This window comes from Heterocephalus glaber, unplaced genomic scaffold (assembly GCF_053883595.1).
Source record: "Heterocephalus glaber isolate CG9 unplaced genomic scaffold, H.glaber_assembly_v1.0 deba00001543, whole genome shotgun sequence".
Classification (NCBI taxonomy): domain Eukaryota; kingdom Metazoa; phylum Chordata; class Mammalia; order Rodentia; family Bathyergidae; genus Heterocephalus; species Heterocephalus glaber.
The window spans coordinates 9,843,357-9,864,851 of NW_028258336.1; the positions used below are offsets into that span (position 1 = coordinate 9,843,357).

General features: G+C 35.4%; 2 protein-coding genes and 1 long non-coding RNA gene across 4 annotated transcripts in view; 2 read left to right on the plus strand and 1 right to left on the minus strand.

Annotated features, from left to right (window-relative positions):
- The window catches only part of LOC147824446 (3',5'-cyclic-AMP phosphodiesterase 4D-like), a 483,409-nt gene that overhangs the window by 233,599 nt on the left and 228,315 nt on the right, over window positions 1-21,495 (plus strand). The gene's annotated exons all lie outside the window — the stretch shown is intronic.
- Window positions 1-21,495, plus strand: part of LOC147824448 (uncharacterized) — an 84,767-nt gene that overhangs the window by 55,597 nt on the left and 7,675 nt on the right. The window contains exon 2 of the mRNA XM_087189616.1: window positions 1-21,495. This exon is cut by the window's left edge and continues 52,427 nt beyond it; it is cut by the window's right edge and continues 7,675 nt beyond it. The gene's annotated coding sequence lies outside the window, so the exon portion shown is untranslated.
- LOC101696340 (uncharacterized) overlaps window positions 1,768-21,495 on the minus strand; it is a 52,188-nt gene continuing 32,460 nt past the window's right edge. The window contains exons 2-3 of the long non-coding RNA XR_206023.3: window positions 4,893-4,963; window positions 1,768-1,954 (exon numbers count right to left, since the gene is read on the minus strand). This is a non-coding gene — a long non-coding RNA (uncharacterized LOC101696340). The remainder of the gene's footprint in view (window positions 1,955-4,892; window positions 4,964-21,495) is intronic.

Here is a 21,495-nt window from a genome sequence, read left to right on the forward strand (position 1 = left end):
TGAGGCTCTAGGTTCAGTCCTCAGTGCTACACAAGAAAAACAAGGATAATTTAGAAGAAGGAAAATGAAAAAGAATGGCACCCCGGTAATCTATATGGTAAATCTTAGAAGAAGTTGAATCAGGTAATCTCAGAAATCTTTCTTAATAATAAAATTTTATAACACTATTATTCTATGAAACTATGTAGATATTGAGGTGTATTGATTAAACTTTGTATTCTCGAGATAAAGCTTTCTACTTAACTACCTTGCAATATAATGAATGAAAATTCATTAATGGATGTGTCAAAATAGACTAATATATGGAACTTTTGCTTAAGGGGAGATACATGGTAGGTGAAGCCCAGTAGTGTCAGACTGTGAGAGCAATTGTCACCTAATCCAGGATTGTGAAAGACAGTTGACAAACACAACCACTATGAAATTATAGAAACTTGCAGTTAAATACAATTTATGAAAAGCAAAGCTAATTGAAATTCAATGCTTAACACTTTCTAAATTATTTTACTGCATTTTACTATTATATATATTCTTGTGATTATTTAGTCTATTGCATCTGTAGGTGGAGACTCCTTATAAAGAGGACTGCACTGTCTCTTGTCAACTCACCTTTAGTGCCATCACTTAGGTACCTTGAAATGTGGTAATGATAGATGCCCCATAGAAATGGACAAACTCTACAAATCGAGGCTATTGTTTTCTTCCTGTACAGCCAATTTATCACCATAACCTTTACTAGCATGCCATGGGCTACATGTAGAGAAAGAGGTAGAGTCTTTGGTGTATGATGTGACTCAAAGTTGTACATACAACATGAAGGCCCCTCATATGTCTTGTTATGTGAGATAGAAGAGCCTCTTCTTTAAGTTGCACAAATGACTGGCTTTGGTTATAAGAGCAATGAGCAGGTGCATTCATTGTATTTCAGATGAGTATCCTTTAAAAACCATCTCAATATTTTCAAAAAACATCTTCCTTCCCAAATCTGATGAGTAACCCTCTTTTTTATCATCATGTACAGCTTTTAAAATTACTACAATTTGAAAGACATGTCTAGCATTTCTTGAAAGCCAAGGAGAATGCAGCCATGGATAACGAAAACAACAGTTTGTTTCTCTTTTCACTATGTAAAATCCTTCTTTGTCTTAGTGGAAATAAGAAAATGAAATGTTCAGTTAAGCACAATTGCAAGATGGTTCTAACAGCATTTGTTCTTACAAACTGGATATTTCTCTAACTTATAGCTTTAGTGGAGAAGTAAAAAATCTTTCTCTTATGAGGGCACTGAAGAAAGCAAATTGTGTTCATCATGCTATGTTATGTGCTTGTAAGTGGAAATATGGCTGAGTATTCTTTAGGAATTTCTAAATTTGTCAGATATGCCTTGGAGAATAATAATCCTACTTTAGATGCTTATGTATGGAAGGATTTTAACAATTTCCTTTGTAGGTGTTTTAAAAATTAAGATATGAGTTATTAAAAGATATATGGTGGCAAATAGAATGTACCTCAGTCTAAACACCATGAAAATGTTTTCTTTGATCAGTTTACACTAATTTTGTGTCATTGAATAACACATAGATAGTACAATGTAAGTGCTGGTACAGCAAACAACAGGAGACACTTTTAGGTAGGTATTATTAACATTTACAATTCAGGTGAGGGACCTGAGGCACAAAAAATTAAGTTATTTTTTGTTCCTGAGGTTACAGTTTTCTAAGAGTTCATCATAGTACAGATATAATTATTTAGCCATGGTAAACAGACCTAGTTTTGGTTCACTAGGTTAATTTGAAAACTTCCAGGAAAGGCTAAGGCTGAACCTTTAACGTGTTCTGTTTCTGTGGATGTTGAATGCTGAAGAAGACAGGATGCTTGGAAAACATCTGAAGAGTCTTTCTGGCCATGCCCTTTTTATCAGATCCTCTCTTATGCTGTGCCTTTTTGAAAAATACTGTGTTCAAAAAGAAAAGACAAAGAAAATGCTATGAGACATTAATAATTTCTGAGTTGACTTGATTATAATATTGTTTAGGTGTCATAGATTCATCTTATCTTGGTTCATTATTCTCTATTTATCCTGTGGGATCTCAGTCACCCCATAATAAACTAATTAGGTCATGTTGTTAAGTCCAGTGTTTCTATAAAATTTTCTAAAATATGGTTAACTACAGGTATGAAAAAGGAAAATGATGGGCTGGGGATTTAGCTCAGTGGTTTCGCTGCCTGCTGCGCAAGCGCAAGGACCCGAGTTCAATCCCCGGTACCAAAAAAAAAAAAAAAAAAGGAAAATGATTTTATGCATGTACTAGGGAGTTTTAAAAATATTAAAATTCAAAGGTTAATATAAGTACACATGCAGATCAATTAGGACCAATTTTTATCATATTTATTATTTTACAATTAGAGATAAATTGAATTCCTCTTTATTCTTTATTTTAATCTCATTTCTCAAATGCAGTCAACTTCTATCATGGAAGTAGAATACAAGCTCCCTATTCAGGCATTGATTTTACACACACACAAACACATCCAAAATATTACATGTCTTTGTTTTCTAAATTGTACATAAATCACGTCATGCAAGTAGTTTTCTAAAGCATGCTTTTTTCATTCCCTAGTTTTTGTTGTCGCTCTGTTGTATGATAATATATTACTTTTTTCTGAGGGGGAGTTATTGAGATGATTTTAAACTTTTTGCTACCATCAACTGTATGACAAGGAAGATTTCTGTTTCGGCCCCAGAAATATCCTAACCAAACAGAACTATGCCCTTAATATTTGTGAATTAATAAATGAATGACTGAATACTGCCATGAACACCCTTGTCATGTTTGCTGGTGCACATTGGGAGAGTTTCTTGAGGTACTGTACTTGAGTACAAGTGGAATTACTGGATGTTAAAGTAAATAGGAGATCAACTTTCCTATATAGTTGTGCTCCAAAATGGCTGAGTTTACTCTCTGGCAATCGGATGTGAGAGGTGCCCATAAGTTACAATGTTGCAACACTTGATTTTATCAGATTTTAAAAATGTACCTATGTATTACTTTCTTCCTAAATATACTGTACTAGTGAAGTTTCCTATCTTCCCAAATGCTCAATAACCATTTGTTCTTTTTCTGAGTTCTTTCTTCTGATTTGACTTTGCTTTAACATTATCAAATTCCTAAAACAGGTGCTTATGTAACACATGTGGTAACCACATAATAACAGTGTTCATGCCAATTAGTGGTTAAAATTTATAGATGATAAATAGCTTTAACCATCAAATATCTTACTGTTATAGTAAAATATTATTACTGAACTCAATCAAAAAATCCTTAACATTGTCATCCTTGATCCTTTATCTACAATAATTATAACTCTAGATTATGAATACCTGGTTGCACAAAAGTGACAATCTTTTTCGTAAATTTTATTATAAATACTTAGAAAGTATAAATCATAGGTCCTTGCTTAGAATCTCTGTCTTCTATTTTCAGTAATTGTGAAATTAATTGCATGGACCATACCTGAGAATTAACTTTAATAACAGCTATGTAACACATACATCAAATGCTATTGTAGTTTTTAAAATAGCTTAAAGCTCATTGGATGGAATGTGTGTCTGTCTTTTTATACCGGATGGATTCAGTAGGCTGATAATGCTGACATATATCCTTAGCAACAATGGCATTTTAATGAGAAATATAAATAACTTAGAATCTTTATAGAAATAAATGTATTCATAAAAACATAGTTATAAAGATTATTTCTATATATGTATTAGTGGGATCACTGATATATGTAAAGAGAGAGTGAGAGAGAATGAGATCATTTAGATTATAAAGAGAAAAAATTATAGGATTATAGAAAGGGAATGAATACCGTGGTGAGAGCCTGAGGTGGAAATAAAAATTATTGTTCTTTTCTTGCCCAAACACGACATAGTTTGGAATTATTTTAGCCATTTGACACCACTTTGTAGCCTAAAGTAAGTAGAAAAAAATTAACTTTTATTTTATCTAAATGTAAAAACAGGACCATGCATCAGAAGTTCAATTTGTAGCTATTGGGGAAAATTTTGAGAAGGCCTGAAGGAAATGTACTTGATTGTAAGAATACAATTGGCCAATGAAATTTCAGTAAAATATCAGAGCTAATGAAAGAGTGAATGGATAAATAAAATCCACAAATAATCACAAATGTCATTTGCTCTTTCCCTTTCCTTACCAAAAGAAAATTTCAGGAGAATTGCTAAATAAAACTTGGAGACTGCATAAGATTTAAAAACCTTTCTCTCCATCATTTTCCCTGTTTGTAATATACCCATAATATACAAAAAAAGATGGATAGTGAATTAATAATAATCTATCAATTAAACATCCCTGGCATCATTCAGCACTGATAATGATGAAGTCGTAAGAACATATTAGATAAAAGCCAGACAGCTATAGACAGGTTATAGCAAATAATTAACACTCCCATTCTGATTGGGAGTCCTAACCAGCTTTTAGGTAGAGCCTCAACTACAGCAACTCAATCCTGAGGGAAAAATATGCAAACAATTTGAAGGGAGTGGAGAGAGCAGTATGATGAAGGGCCTGAGAGATTATGCAAGAGAAGCATGTAATTTACAGCCTGGTTGAGTAAATGAATGGACATTTTAGTTGCTGAGTTTTTAAAGGATAAATGCTGCAGGGGAAACAGAGCTAAGGGGTGATAATAAGGGCAATTCTGAGAATTTTTGGGACAAAATAGATTTCTTATCAACAAAAATTTCCTGGGAGTATAATGTGTCAGAATGTAGAAAACTTTCCAAATGTGGTTATAAGAATCCCTTAAGACATATTAAAATTGCTAAAACACTAATAGAAAATGCTCAGTGTGAGAGGCATTTCCATACTTACAGTAGAAGCATAGCAGATGGGGCTTGTATCTTTTCATCTGTAATTCTTATTTGAGAAGACTCTCAAGAACTCTGAGAGGTGAGATACAAAGTTAGTTAATACGGTTTGGAACACTTGTTTCCTTATTATTTGCAAGCATGAGAAAATTATGAAAGCTTTCCTATATCTCCCTGTAAAGTGTGCCTGGGGTTGTAATACCTTATTAGACTATTAGTATCAATCATAAAACTGTGCAACGTTCCAGCCTCAGGCCAGGGGTGGTAGCCAGTGCTGCACAGGTGGTAGCTATTGCTAACCCTGTTGCTTTACAACATGATTGGAAGTAGGATATTTCACTTTTAAATATCAGAATAGAATATAAATATTGATGAAAATTTTGTTTCATCTCAAAACAGCATTATAACTCTACAAGTGGAGTATTTTTACTACTAAAGGCTAATCAGGGCATGACACAGGTTTTACCAAAAAAAGTCCTAATAGTTATAAAATATAATACAATGTCCTATTACTTCATTTTTAATATTTATATTCAGTTGAATGTTATCTTTTGGTGCTTTAGATTAACTTTCCCCTTTTTCTGTTATGAGAACAGTATAATGATTTTATAAATGAAATGTTGAGGGATTATGGTGTCACAGACATTCTTGGTCAATTATTAATTTGCATAATACTGGAATTCTGTCATTTGCATGAATCCCCACATTTCATTTTGAGTGAGAAGTAAATTATTTACATATACGTAGCCTTCAGAAGCTTTGGTTGGTTCTTTGATCACATTGTATTTTATTATTTTTTCAGTGCTAGGAATTGAACCCAGATCCTTGAGCAATCACTCTACTTCTCAGCTACACTCGTAGACCTGATCATATTTTAAATGAAGAGTTTCTTTCTCTCCTGCCTTCCATAAAACTGTAGGTAAAAACTCTTTCTGTGCTTTGCAGCTAAGCCCTGTCATGTGTACAACTTAGCTGACAATTTCCATAAAACCATCCTGATGTTACCTCTGACTCAAGGCCCTGAGCTGAATTCTTCCCACTCTCTTGGATCCCAGCCAAGCACAGCTCTGTTCCGTATGTAATTGTTTATACCCTTGTGACATATCTGCATCACATATTTACCCTGTCTCATCCAGAAACAGAAGCTCTAAGGAAAGCAAGAAAATCTTCTCTTTCTGTAATCATCCCTAAGCACTTGATACCATCCTGTTTCTGCAGAAGGGAATCAGACAACCAGCTGCCGTGATTGAGACCCTTCCCCTCCATATTTCCCTTAGGTGGTCTCCCATAGAGTAACTGAGGCTTGGGATCTGTGTTCTCCTTTTGCTTATGGTTATTATTTTCTGTCTTTTGGAAAATCAGTGCGGGATCCAGGCTACCCTTGTGATTTGCTAGTAGCAGCTGCCTCCCAGTCCTCTGATCCCCAGGTCATCCTTCTCTCCTGGATGAAGGATGAGAGGAACTTGTAAGATTTATACTGAGAGGAGAGCCTGGAGCACTGGAGCCCCCCACCGCAGCTGCTTGTGGACTAATGCTTGTCTTCAGCTGCTCCTAGGTTTTTCCATCAGAGTGGTCAGAAGCAGAGTTTGTGCCTGAAGAGCAGTTTCAGCTGCCACTTCCCTTTGCTACTCCCTGCTGTGTGTCTTGCTATCTGGAAACTTCTCAGCAGGGTAGCTGGCTCTTGGCACAGCTTTTCCTCTTTCCAATCTGAATTCTTCTTGGAAGGTTCACTTTTCAGAAAACTGTTTTAGTAAAACCACCCATATCTGTTAGCTGGTTTTAAGCTATGAAGTAACTTCAGAAAATGTGTTATTATGAAGGAGGTGCTATTCCTTTGAGGTGTTTAGATTTTTCATTTGTAGAGGAACTCTTAGGAACTTTGCTTATCTGAAAGTATTAAACACTTTTACTCCTTTTCTCAATATGAATTTATTTTCCTGATCTGTGGTTGAAAAGGTTAGGCATCCTGGTTCAGTCTCTAGCTGGGTCACGGTTGGCAAGTTCTTTTATGTTTGGGTTTTCCTTGTCCTCGTGTAAAAGTTGTGTGGAGAGGGCAGGGCAAATCGGTGCTCTTTGAAGCATCTTTCATGTCTAAAATGTTAGGATTCTACCATCCAATTCCCAGCTTTTCAAAACTAGCTATGACCTTCTTATCATTTCTATTATAGAAAATATATTTGGGAATAAGGAGGGGCTAATCTTGATTTTTTTAAAAAATGCACTGGATGAAAAATGAAAACTTTTCAGCCAATTCTTTTGATGTTGCTCAGGGTGACTTTTCATGTCCTAAGTAGAAGTAAATGGAGCATTCATTAATTGAGGCTTAGGTAAAACTTTTATCAAGATTAGTCATTTATTTTTAAATTAGTCATTATAAATTGACATAACCATCTTGACCCTTCATAGTTATCAGTTTCTCTCTGGTGAATATTGTATCCTATGTTAATTAGAAGACGATAAGTTACATAAGTCTCCTCTCCACCAACTAAGTGATCATATGTGTGATAAAGAAAGTAGTTTTGGGCTTATGCTGGTGACCTGCAAGCTTCTGTTATCAGTGAGGCACAAACTGTCATCCAGCCTTTCCACTAATTTCTACAGAGTCCCTCTAGAGAGTCTGTTAAGTGTTTTGTCCATGGTAAAATCCATGGTAGGCTGATGAGCCTGAAATAGCTGCAGAATTTGGTGACAGATTCCACTTACAGTGTCAGGATACCAGATCTCCTTTGAACCCCAGATTTAGGACATCATTTTGAGTCCTGTATTCCTGCACATTGGTAATAAAAATACACTTTTTGAGACAACCAACATTGTTTGAATGTCACGTAATTGCCTATGAGAATGATTTTTAACATTCATTACTCAAAGATTTTGAAGTTCGACATAAGATAGCAATCTCGATTGTCTTATAAATAGCTATGTTTAGAGAGTGTGGTCCATATTAACATACTTCCATTATCAAAAACTCTTTCTAAATGAAGAATGAAACTCAGTCTCTCAATCTCTGTCTCAAATATGTACATGAACATGCTTGTGTGCATGTATACATACTATAGCTATAGCGTGTAGAAATCCTGTAGGGCATACTTTAGGCTCTCTAACAAAATGATACTAATTTCTAGGCGTACAAAGAAAATAGTAATAACCTCTTTAGGAGGAAGACTGCACCATTTTTAAATATAATTCTCTAAAACAAGAAAATGAATATAAAAGCACATGTGTAAATAACTTTTTTCTCTATGTAGACTGTTTTCTCTATGTAGATTGTTCTTTATGTACCTTGTTTTTTTCTCTCACATATAAATTCTAGTTATTCTTTTACATCAGTAAATATAAGCCACCTTTGTTCATAGCATCCCACTATATTAATATATTATAATTTACATGCCAATCATGTTGATTAGCTGAAAATTTTCCATTTTTTACTAGCATCTCAGGCTGAATAATCATAATTAAGTCATAATTCCCATTTTAAAATAATATGTCTAATTTAAACTAATGTTCTTGTTCATGAGATCATAGGGCCACAATTTTTGCTGAGTGCCAAACTGGTAAATATTTCAAGCTTTGGGGTTCATAAGGATTCTATCCCAACTACTCAAGTCTGCCATCATAATAAAAAGTAGCCATGGGCAGTATGTAAACTAATGGATGTGACTGTATTCCGATACATAAAATCTTGTCTCAAAAACTGGCTACAGGCTTGATTGGACTGAGGAACATAGTTACTAAGCCCTGAAATTAGACCAACAGCTAGAAGCACCCATCTTGTGGATGGGTTTGAACAGTACCAGGAACTCCTTCAAAGATTAAGCTGTATATTCTGTTCTTTGTTTCCCTTCCGTGTCTAAGTGAATATAACTTCATAAATGTTTGTTGAATTAAGAATTAATTCACAATGAAAGGCAAAGTCAAACTATTAATTACCATTTTCTCTTTCTAAACATGAGTCAGGGTGTTTTTTTTATCTGAAAATATTTGTGCTTCACTCTCACGAATAGCTAAAGACGTGCAGATTTTAAAATAATTGTTGGGCTGGGGAAGTAGCTCAGTGGCCTAGGACCTGCCCTGCAAGCACAAGGCCCTCAGCTCAATTCCCTGGTACCAAAAAAGAAAAAAGAAAAAAAAATGGTGTTACTGTGCATAACAAAAAACTATTTTATCAAGGAATATAAAAAATTTTCGGACAGAACTGAGGTGCTACTTCAGGCATTAAGTTCCTGTTGCTTTGTTGATGCTCTGCTATAAAACCTTACTGTATGCCATGTTTGTTTTACTCATTTCCTTTGAAGTTTCACATTATGATGAATGCAAACTTTTTATGCTGTTCACAATGAAAAAAACAATTGAGCATCACTGATTATAATTGCTCTCTTTTTTAGGTTTTGGGAAAGCTACTCTACAATGTTTGAAAATAATTGTTTGATCAAGAGTGTATGTGCCCAAGGAATGAGAGCCACAAAAAAACTAAAGGACTTATGTTTCCTTTCATCAGTTTTATGTTCTTCTCACCCCACCAGTAGCTCTACCATGTTGAAAATACCCGTATAAAGATGAGTCATGTCTTATAGGCAAATGAAACATTGTAGAATTTGCTTCTTCCTAAACCATGTAAGCAAGATGTAAACTGCCTAAAGCTGTAAATCACAATGGGAGAAAAACCTAAGTTAGGTAGAGGAATGTTCTCATTCTTGGCTCGTGGAGAGTTACTTCTGGTTGTTACCTATGATAAGCTTTATAGCTTGAGCACAGAATGCCATAATTTTTATATCTGTTTAAATAACAGAATTTTGTTAAGTATAATTAAGTATTTAATTATTCAGATTCTTAGTGTGACTTCAGAGTGAGTTTGAGGCAAGTTAACTTTAAACTGGTGCAGAAAAGCTCTTCCTGAGCCCCAGCGTCTGACTCAGTCACTTCCTGAGCTGAAGCACCCAAACCATCAGGTGACAGATGACCTTGAAATCCTCACTAGCCACATATTGCCCTGGCAAGCTATAGGCAAATAAACAGAAAAGAGGTTTTGTGGGGTGATTAGCTCCAGTGAAGAGTGTTATTCACAAACAAGAAAATGGAACCTGATTGCTCATCCAGCTAGCCTTTAAGGATCTGGTGTCTTTGGGATATCACAGTTCCTGTTTCATTAAATGCTGCTTTTAAAACATCAGATAACTCTGGAAGAGGTCAGGGTACAGAATGAGAGATGGATCAACCAATCTATATATCTTATTACTCTGCAGAATGATAAAGTTGGTTAGCCTTAATATCTTCATTGTATAACTTGTCTAACTTCTCCTAGCTAGTATCCCACTATAGACTAACTCCAGAATACTGCCTTTTAACATTAAGCCATAACTCAACACTTTGAATAGTTGATCCCACAAAACTATAAGTAGAGATCAAAGTAAAATGTAATCACTGGATTGCTGTGTTATTCATGATCCCATTGAACTATTGGGAAGAATAAATATCTTAAAGTGTGTTGAGCTCTGTGGACAATTCCTTCCACCTACTTAAGTGGCCAGTAAAATGTAAATATTAGTAACCCAAAAGGTCTCTTAGGCAAATTAGTAGGAAAACCTTAATTTATTAAATAAGTTGCCAAAGCATCTAGATTTATTAGTAACAAAGTATAGGAGAATATATGTGTATTATACATAGCCTAAGGGAGATTGTCCTGCTTTCTCATTTTAAAGAATTCAATTCACCAAGGAACAGCTTTCAGTGGTGGATGGAAAATGAGAAGTGGAGGGAGTAAGAGGCTCTTTCCTGTGTTTACATTCGAGGCTTACCTCCTTACTTTTCATTTTATCTTTAGAACTACCTCCCTGCTGGGTCTGCATCTTCATGGGGTTGAAGGAAATGGCAAGAAAAGTTCTAAAACATTTCATTTCTGTGTAATTGACATGACAAATGATGGACATGTACTCAGGAGGCTCCAGAATGGCTTGGTTATTAAGCAAAGGAAAGACATGTGGGGGCAATTGTTTCTGCTTCTCTTCTTGTCAAGATCTGAACAATCTTTCACTGACTATATTCGTGCCACAAGAGCACAGTCAATATTAAATTTTAAAAAAAGAAAAATCTCACACAGAAACAGCTGTGTTCAATATACAGCCAGTTTACTCTGGCAAATTGCTAGAAATGGAAGAGTTTTCCTCTCTTTTTGTGTTTATTCTTGATAGCTGTCTTGTAAAAACTCCATGTTGTAAATAAGGGAAGCCTAGTTTTAAACATCTTTGACTAATGTCTGCAGTTGAAGTATTCAGTTTTACAGTTTTAGAAACCAAAATAAATCTGATACACATGTATTTCAAATAAAATATTTTGAGGTATCATGGCCCCCTTTTTTCCATTTTGTGTGTAAATTAGATTACAAATCTTTCATGCCTAGATTGTCAGTTAGTCTAAAATGTGTGAGTTATCACATAAACCCAGACTTGGATCTCACTTGATATCACACAGAGACATACAGATTTGTAAATGTTCATTGCTTACCTATCCTAAAATTGGGGGCAAAATTCGGGTTCTTGAAAAGCAGAAAATACCCATGGATTTATCTCATGGCATCTATGAATCATCGTACAGCAACCCAATGAATAAGTATATTCTCTGAGAATAAATGCTGTTTATAATTTTTATTTTTTTCAAGCACAGTGCTGGCAACTGTTCCAATTTTCAGTCCATGCTAGACAATTGGGAAGAAACCCCTCAAATTTCGGACAATTGATGAGCAAAGAGTGTTCTGATCTCGCTGTCTATGAGAGAAATATTAAGTAATTAGAGAAGTGGTTAATTATAGAGACAAGCAGTGTCCAAGCTTGAAAGAATGAGTTTTCCAAAGAATCCTAAGTACTTTCAAGCAGTGGCCTAGGCCTTGTGGAGATGACAGCATTTTGCTCTCAGTTTAATGAACTAGAGCTTTTATGTTTTATTGTTTGTATTAAGTAACACTTGTTAATATGTCACCTATATAATATTGTGTGAGTTTGATAAAATGAGGGTAAAGTCCAAGAAATGTGCTCCATAATTTGGACAATCATTGAATATTCATTCTAATGAGAAATTTATAAATTGTGAAGGTTACTTCTCTCATATTCCTTGGAATATTTTTCTTTATTGAAATTTTTCTAGCCAGAGACCATGTGTTAAATTTCCTGTTGTGTAAAATAATCTGTCCCTGTTTATCTCTTTCTCCTCCCTCTTTCTCTCTCTCCTTCTTTCTTCCCAGCTTGGTATGAGGGACATATAACTAATCTTTTATTGGTACCTTTAGTCCCTGCCATAATAACAGGCAAATACTAGATACTGAATGGGTGTTTAATGAATTTCTCTTGAATGTGAATGTCTTGCTCCAAGTTATTCATGTAAACACTGAAGAGGACAGACAGCCCTGCTGAGCACCGCTAGCAAACTTCTCTCTAATACACCTCAACACATCAATCTGTACTCTTTGGTTACAGTTGTTCAACCAGTTACTAATCTAACTAATTGTAACCGGTTGAACAACTGAACCCAAAGGGTGCAAAGTGAAAACATTTCATTGAGGAGTCGTTGAAGACAAAGGAAACACCGCCAGATCCCACTTCAGTATGCAATGAGAAGATTCCTACTGAAGTACCACCACCCGTGCTGCTCTGAATGATCATCTGCTTGTCTCATCTGTTCTTTTCCTGAGAGTTATATGGAGTGTGAGGTACTTCTTTCACAGAGGGCGATACTAGCCATGTATTCATTATTGTCTGAAGAGCACTAAAAATGTGAACAATAAATTTTTTTAAAAAAATAAGACATGTTTTATTTATTGATAGTCCTACCTCAAGGTAGAAGAGAGGTATGGAATTTTTAATATAAAATGTGATGTGAAATAGACAATTCTTTGTGATTTATATGACATAATATATCTGTGTGCATTTATGGCCAAAAGCCAGGCTTTTAGATGATTATTCTAAATCTTTCTGTTCCAAAATGCCTTTCTTACTCTTAATATCATACCATATTTGTGAAATATTATGGTAAAGTCATTGCTCATTGTTTGGAATGTTTTCCCAATCAAGTCCCTGGTGACATTTCTACCTGATGTTTCAGCATCAAGGATAGTTCTCGGTTCTGAATAATTCCATATTGTATAAGAGATTAGGTTCCCTTGGCCTTATTGTTTCCGTAGCACTATTGTATTTTTAAAAAGACAATCATAATTTATAAATGCATAGCAGATCAAAATAATTTCCCAGTGAAGTGCTGTTGATATGTGAATGCATCCATCCCCTACCTTCCCTCCTCATTCTCTCCTATCCCATTTCTATGCACTGGGCTTCTCTTGACCCTTGGAGATTTGGTTCATTTTTGCCATGACATCTGTGACAGAACCACAACCTATATCTTTATGCTCCACTCTGTCTCCAGGCCTCTGTGTCCATCATGTGCTTTTCCCTTCTGCTCAGCATCAAACCTATATAAGAATTGAGCTGTATTTCACATGAAATTCAAGAACATGTAACATGTGTGAGTTTGCTCACTTTACTAAAATGTCAAAGAGCTCTGGAGAAGATTCACATTGACCGTGTACCACATGGTCTTTTGTTACCTTGTTAGCACCATCTTATCACCACAGCACAGCTTCCTGTGGAGTCTCCACTTTCCACCATTGACACTTGCACTGTCATCTTGTGAGTGTGGCTGTCCTTAATTGTGAACCCCACTGGGCCTGTCTCCCATGACTTATCCTCTGATCTTATTTCTGAATTTTTAGGAGTGGCATTTTTTCTACCTTGCTTACATTTGCTTTTCAGTATAGATTGTTCTACACAAAGTTAGTTACTCCTTAATTTATTCACTCATTCACTTAGCAAACCATATATGTATGTATGTGTGCATTATATATGTATCCTATGTGTGTATATATAAACCCAAGTACTGGAGACACAATAGTAAATAAGTAGGACCACTCTCTCATTTGTGTAAAGTAGTTCAAATTAGTGTGAAAGAAATTCAATTTATGGTGCTGGAAATCCAACCCACCCTTGAGTATCCTAAGCAAATGCTCTAGCACTGAGCTACATCCATAGCCTCTTAAATATTATCAGGTAAAACACGTGGTGAATGCCATGATTTGAACTATGCATAGTATTCTGTGGAAACCTACTCTGGAGTGTAATGGTATGACCTAAGCCAAGTCTAGAAAAATGAGTATAGGATGGAGGGAGCAGCAAGAAGAGAATCCCAAGGAGAGAGCAGGAGGAGCAGCTGACATATTGAAAGAAAAAAATCCCATGAAATATGTGATGAAGAGATCATTAAGTACATAGGTCAATGGTAATATACGATCCTGGAAGTAAACCAAGAGAAGTTTCTGGGGAATTTGTGTGCCATATTAGGGACTCTGGGTTTATTCTGAAATGAGAAAGAAATGTTTGAAGCAATTATGTGACAAGGTCAGATGCTGGAAGATGGCCAATAAGCATGCATGAGACAGTTTGGGAGCCTAAGAATGTAAATGGAGACTATACTCAAGCAAAGAGCTCATGGGCTTGAGCTACGTCATTGGTGCTAGGGAAGAAGAGAAGGTACAGATTCCACAAGTGTTTAATAGTTAGAATTGACATGTTGTCTGAGTGTAGTTGAAAAAAGAAGAAAGGTCATTTAATGGGAAGTTATTGATAATTCATAGACAAGCCAGAAGAAGGTCAGGTTTGAGAGCAAGTAGAATGAGTCTTGCAATTAGGAAGGAGATTCAGGGGATAGAACATGCTGGTAAATCCTGATTGATCCTACTGGGGAAATCTGGCAGGTAAATAAGTATAAATAATCTATCCAAACCTAATATATCTACATATTTATATATCTATATATTTATGTATACATTTGTATATTTATACCTATGGCATCTACTTTTTCTCCTGTATTATTTTTGGTATACAATAAATGCGAACTATGAGGATGTAGCCATTTCTTTTTAATCTCTGCAAAGTCACATCTCTAGCTCACTTGGAGTGATAATAAAATACCCAATTTTTTTTTAAAGCTTGATGATATTTACAGAAGGAAATTAAAAAATGTCAAACATATGATTACCCAAATTTGGGATAGCGTAAAGCGATATAATGTCACAAAATGTTTTTCTACTTAACCAACTACTGCAAAGCTGTATTAATTGTGTTTACAATTAATTGACAATTTCATTTTGAATCGGAACCAAAAGAGATTATAATCATTGAGCTCTGCAGTTCTGAATGTCTTTTTCTCCTTTTCACTGGTTTTCTAGATATTCCACTTGTAAATGGATAAAGTTTGACAGTGGTTATACAATTTCTTCCTTCAGGGTATTGAAATCTGTGACTGGGGGTCCCTGTAGAACAGCCATTGGAATTTCAGCAAACCATTAGGTTAAATCTGTCTACAAATGCTCAAGGAATTCTGCATTAGACTCATTGATCAATACTCTCTAACTCCTGTGCAGAACAAGCTGTTAAGTTTCTCTCAGGAGGTAGGCTATCTAAATTGGATCAAACTAGTACTAGATGGGGATTTAAATGAGGAATATACTGACACCTAATTGGTATCAAACTAACCTTGGGACAGTTTTAAAAAAGAATTGCTTTTTGATACAGCTTGGAAAGGGTAAATATGCAAAATAATCCTTCCCCTATTAGGAAAGTTACAGAATTCAGTGTCCATAAATAAGAACTCTCTGATTTTGATTACCAAATCATACTTCCTACCTTCCTCTTTTTGTTTCAGGTCCTTACAATCACCACCACCATCATAGTCATCCTGTAGGGCAATCATTCTCAGACACTCAGATTTACCTGTATTCAAGCCAGGAATTCTGGCTCTACAGCCTGCATTTTAAATTTTCATGTCATTCTACTTTTCTAATAGCCCAGAGACTCCCACAGGAAAAAAATAATAGTGCTGTACTTTTGAAATGGGTTTGTTATCTGTAAGTTCTGCTTCTAATTGTATTTTAGTTGCATTCTTTTTATATAATATTGGAAAGTGATCCCAGAAGAGTTAACTTTTTTATCTTTTAAATATTTTGGATCGCACACTTATAACTACCAGCTATGAAGGTAGTTTATTATCACATTGAGTATGTTAATTTCAAATTGTTATTCTTCTCTCCTTTAAATAAGACTATATTATAACTTAACATACATCCTTCTCTGTTTCTCAAGAAACTATTTTTATAGACTTATGAGAGACTTATACTTTTCCAACTATTGCTCAGTTGAGAAACAGTAGATATGAATAGGTTATGAAATTCTGCCTGGAGATCTCAAATGGTCAAAGCCATTGGACATTGAAAGCGCTCATGTTCTACTTCAGCAATGGAAAATGTGGTAATGAAAAGCTACAAAGCACATTGTGTATCCAGCAAGCTAATTGCCCACTTTGAGGTTTCTCAGATCCAAGTGCCAAGTGAAACCTCTGCTCTTAGGGAAATTAGGCAACTGCCAAGGTGGTTTTACAGTTTTCAGAGACAGAGAAATTAGGTTTTTCAGCCTTATATAAATCAGTGTTCAACAGTGATAGTCTGTGCTAATGAATGTTTTTTAAATGAGACGCCTGCAGATGTAGGTCTTTGGGGGTAAAATGTTGATTTTTATGTTGTCATTTCCGTCAAAAGACTGGCATGTGTCTGTATGGTTTTGTTCTAAATAGGTTTTCTTGTGTGCTATAAGGCAAACTTCATTTTTTCATATTGTTTATGTCTCTCATTTCCAAAAATATAAATAAACAAAAAGCAAACAAATCCACAATATCTTTAAGCGCTATCTGTGGGCTGACATGATTTTTATATTTAGTGTTACAGTGCTTTCAAGCAAAAACAAATCAGTTTTTAGGGGAAGTGGATTGGGATAGGATTGGAGTCTGAGTGTACGTGATGTAATGCTTCATCTCTCTTTCCTTCAACTTAACTCTTCAGGCTGATGATAGTGTTAAAGGGCCTGTGGCAGAGTAGACCACAGAATCTTTCATGTCTCCATTGTATTAGCTTCCCCATTACTGGCTCAGAATACCTGACACCCACAATTTGAAGGACGGGCTTATTTTTAGCTCCTGATTTCAGAAGTTTCATTTCGTGGTTGATGGAAGGCCATGGCAGAGAAAAACTGTTCAACTCATGGCATCAGGAAAACAAAAAGCAGGAAAAGAGCCAGAGAGGAAGTAGCTAGGGATCAGATATATCCCCTAAAGTCAAGCCCCATGACACCCAGACACACCTAGAAGTGTGCTTTACTAATCTCTCAAGCCAATCAAATTGACAAGCAAGATTAACTGTCATATCCATCTGATATAAAAAGTCAAGGGCTAGGAACAATTGCCATGTTGGCTGCTTAAAGGATGATGAAGCTCTTGCCTTCCCCTGCAGCTCTTACTCGGATGCTCCTCAGCTAACAAGCTCTCTGAAAAACATGATGGATCACCTCTCATCTTCTTCCTCCCTTTTCAGCATTCTGCTGCCCTACTCTCATCTGCAGGTCAAGGTCCAGTTTCTCTAAGACTCCTTCAGGCAAAATTAGGAGCCTCTTCCCCTAAGTAGAATTCTTTCTCTAATGTTTTCTTACATTTGCCATATTAGAATCCATTTTTCAGTTTAAGAGTATGAATTCTCACCAGATTGAGCTCCTTGAAGGAGAATGTGTAAGTCCTTTTCATATTCATTCATATTCACAGTGCTAAAGTGGTGTCTTTAGATATTTAATATGTGTCCATGGCATAAAAACAGTAAATAAAAGCAGGAAAGTTTGTTTTGCCTAGTGGTACCAAGGACTAGCTCCACTAGGACAATTCTGCTGGGATTTCACTGGTGATTTCAGCCCAGGGAAGTCTGCCCTGCCTATAGTTGTATCGGAATCTTTACCCAGTCTGTTCTATTTCACCAAATACAGTCTGTCAAAACAAAATGTATACATCAGAAAAATTAAAAACTCAAATATTTTAATACTAAATTTATTGAGACACCATGAGATCAATACAAGTTACCTTTGGCCTCTGCAATTACAAGAGGTGCTTGAAGTGGTGGCCATTAGGTTCCAGACGTTCATTAGTACAGCAAACCACTGAAGTGTATATTCATTTTTTGGTGGACTCTGTATATAATCCCAGCTCATCAAAATAGTACAGATCTTAATAACAGTTTTCTTGACACTTGACTCATGTGAAAATTGTGGACAGGTCTAGATTAAAATCAGCTCATAATGCATTTATGATCTGGAACCAAGGTCATTTATCTCTCTGAGCTTCAGTTTTCTCTTCTGTTAAATGTGCATAATAAAACCCTACTCATAGATTTGTTGTGGAGAATATTAATGCTATGTGTTAGGTACATATAATGTAGGACTATACTAATACTTCACAAATATTTATTGATATTTATTGATATTGTTATTTGTTGATACATAATACCTAGAATGTAGGAAGTTCTCATTTTGCTACTCCCATCCTTAGACCCTTATTCTTAAGGTCTCAGGTTCACCTTATACCTCAGAAAAGGTTAAAACCCTTTGGCCCTTTGTATGCCTCTTTTATAGCACTTAACCCAATAATTTATTAATACTATAACAAAATTTTCTGGTTAATGAAATCTCCACATAAGTCCAGGGACTATTAACTAATTTATCTTTAATAAATAGTACATATTTGGCTCATGATAATACTGTTTAAATAAAAACTAACATTATTCAATCTTTTAAATGTGTCCTTCAATTTAGATTCATCCCCAAATAGCTCATCCACTAAAGCTTTCTCACTCAACTCTTCCATGGTAACATTAAGAAAACTGCTCCCATTATATCTCAAAACATGTTATCTGAATTGCCTTGGCATAATCAGAAAAAAGATTCTTCCATGAATTTCTTTTCCAAGGTAAATATATATTTTTTGGTTTACTTACTGATGAATTTAAACTGCTAGTTTAATCACTGACGTTTTTCTGATTTTTTAAATTCTCAAAAATTCTCTTTGCATTAGAAATATTTTCCTTCAACTGATACTTATTGTTGTAACAGCCATTCTTCTACGCAGTGCAAAGAGATTTAAAGACTTAAAGTGTAGAATACAATTATTGTAGCCCAGGAACTTATAAAATAGTAGAAGAAATAAAACATTTGAAGGTTGTTAAAGTATGACTATGGGATGAATACTTTCAAAAGGCTATAAACCATAGACTTTAGCAGTTTTCTTCTATTGTTACCTCCTCTGTATCCTCACCTCTTATTGGATTCTCATCAAATAAATATATTTGAGTAACTGAAGTCATTTGCTAGTTGTGCTTTTTCATTAAGGTCTATCCTGGCCACTTTCCTTAGCATTGCAATGCATTCCTCTTCATTACCACCATTATTCCCCTCTAGTTCCCCACTCCACTTATTCTACAATACTCATTTTTTATACTATATATTGACATATATGATGCTGTTCCTTATTGTTGGTCTCTTTCCACTAGAGTATAAATTTCACATGGGTCAAGGTGTGTTAATCATTGATTTATCACTAGAACAAGCATAGGATTTTGGTAGGAATTTGATAATTATTGAGTACATTTATTTTTTTCATTTAAAATATTTACACATATATATATATATTTTTTTTTTTTGATACCAGGGTTCGAACTCGGGTCTTTGCGTTTGTGCAGCAGGTGGCGAAACCACTGAGCTAAATCCCCGGCCCCTTATACATGTATTTTATAATCAACTCATTAATTTAAATTTAAAAATTATGAAGTAAAGGTTTACAGGTCTAATAATCCTTTATATATCCCAATATATTTGTTAATGATAATATGTCCTAATGTAAAAATACATTTCCTTTTCCTAATTTATAGCAGTATATTTTCTTCCAAAGTCATCATATAAATTTTTAAATGCATGATAGAAATTGTATTATTAAGGGATCAGGATATAGCTCAGCTAGCACTTAGCTAGCAGGTACAAAGTCCTGGGTTCAGTCTCTGGTTCCACAAAGAAAAGACTTAAAGGAAATAAAGAATATAATCTGAAATAGAATCAAATGTACATATTCAGAGAATGATAATGAAGTTTAAAAATATGTCTTAAAAATCAGTACATCATCCTTTCCTTTCCCAATCTCCATGTTGTTTAGGTGCTGGGCCTTGGGCCCACTTTTTTCTTTGGTAACTGGATTAACCTCATCTGGAAATTTTGTCAGTGGCTCTTGTTCTAAATGAGAACCCTCAGGTGCATCAAAATGACCTAGTGGTACCTTGGGCTTCTTGAGGGATGGTTTGATGGGCTCAGACTTTCCTCCTGGAGAAGAACTGGTTTTCCACAAAGAATGACAGAGAAAGGGTGACACTTTGGCCTCTACAATTGCAAGAGGTGCTCAAAGTGGTGGCCATTAAGCTTCCAGACATTTATTAGTACCGCAAACTGCTGCTTGGGTAACCTTGGTCACTCAAGTTGCTGCACATACATTTTCAATTTCCTCTCTAAGAGCTGGCCATGCAGTGGTTGTTCTGTGACATATAACATCCTCTAGAGTCCCCCATACAAGGGTAACACCATTTGCCACTCTCCAAAAGGTAGCATGGAGTTTGCCAAGCAATATGGATATGATCATGGTGCAACTCCAGTGGCACCTCCCCACACGCAGCTGAGGGAAGTAGAAGGGTAGGGTGACTAGGGAGAAAGCACTGCCTCAGACCTCTGAAAAAATGTATTAAATGAATTAGAGGTTAGCAGTTAAACAATGAGTCTTTGGACAAATGGTCAGGAATGAATCTTGGCTCTACCACATTTGGCCCATATGATCTCAGCTATCTTACTTTAAATCTTTCATTTCCAAGCAGTGTCTGCCTCCCTGCAATGTTGGGAGGATAAAATGCATGATGTGTGTACACCAGCAAGCCTAGAGTGAGGAATGAATGTTAAGTGCTTTTAAAATTGTCTCACACATAAATCATACTTCAGTTTTCTATTTAGGAAGACAGTAACCAAAAGTGTTAGTACGTAATGGTCTCTAAACCAACAGTCCTGCATTTTGAACTTCAGTGACTTTGAGGAATCAAAATATGAGTTACAATCAGTTTAACAAGAATTACATTAAATAGATATTATTGTAAATTTATATTATTGTAAGATATGTCCCTAGTCTATGCAGTTCGTCTGAAAGAACTTCAAGGTGTAATATGTTTCATGTAGAGAGTAAACAAGAGTGACTTCATCATTAGTCTAAGAGATTAATCTAGGGCAGTGATGGCAAACCTTTTAGAGATGAGTGCCCAAACTACAACCCAAAACTTATTTATCGCAAAGTGCTAGTAACTAATGGAACGATTCAATTGTTTTAACAAACATGCTATGTATCTACCATGGGTTGAGCACAATGACAATGCTTGGCTATATTGGTTATATAGCAATGAAAGTAACAGTTCCTGCCTTGAAGGACCAACTGTAATATACTATGAGAACCTAAAAATAGAGAAGGGACCCTTAATAAGAGGGGTCAGGGGTTAGGGCAGTAAGTGAGAAGTGAGGAGATAATTATTAGAAAGCTCTCTGGAAGAGTTGATCCTTGAATTGGCTCTCTTTTCTTTTTTGTTTTTCAAAAATGTAGAGACATCATTGGCACTTGGATGCAAT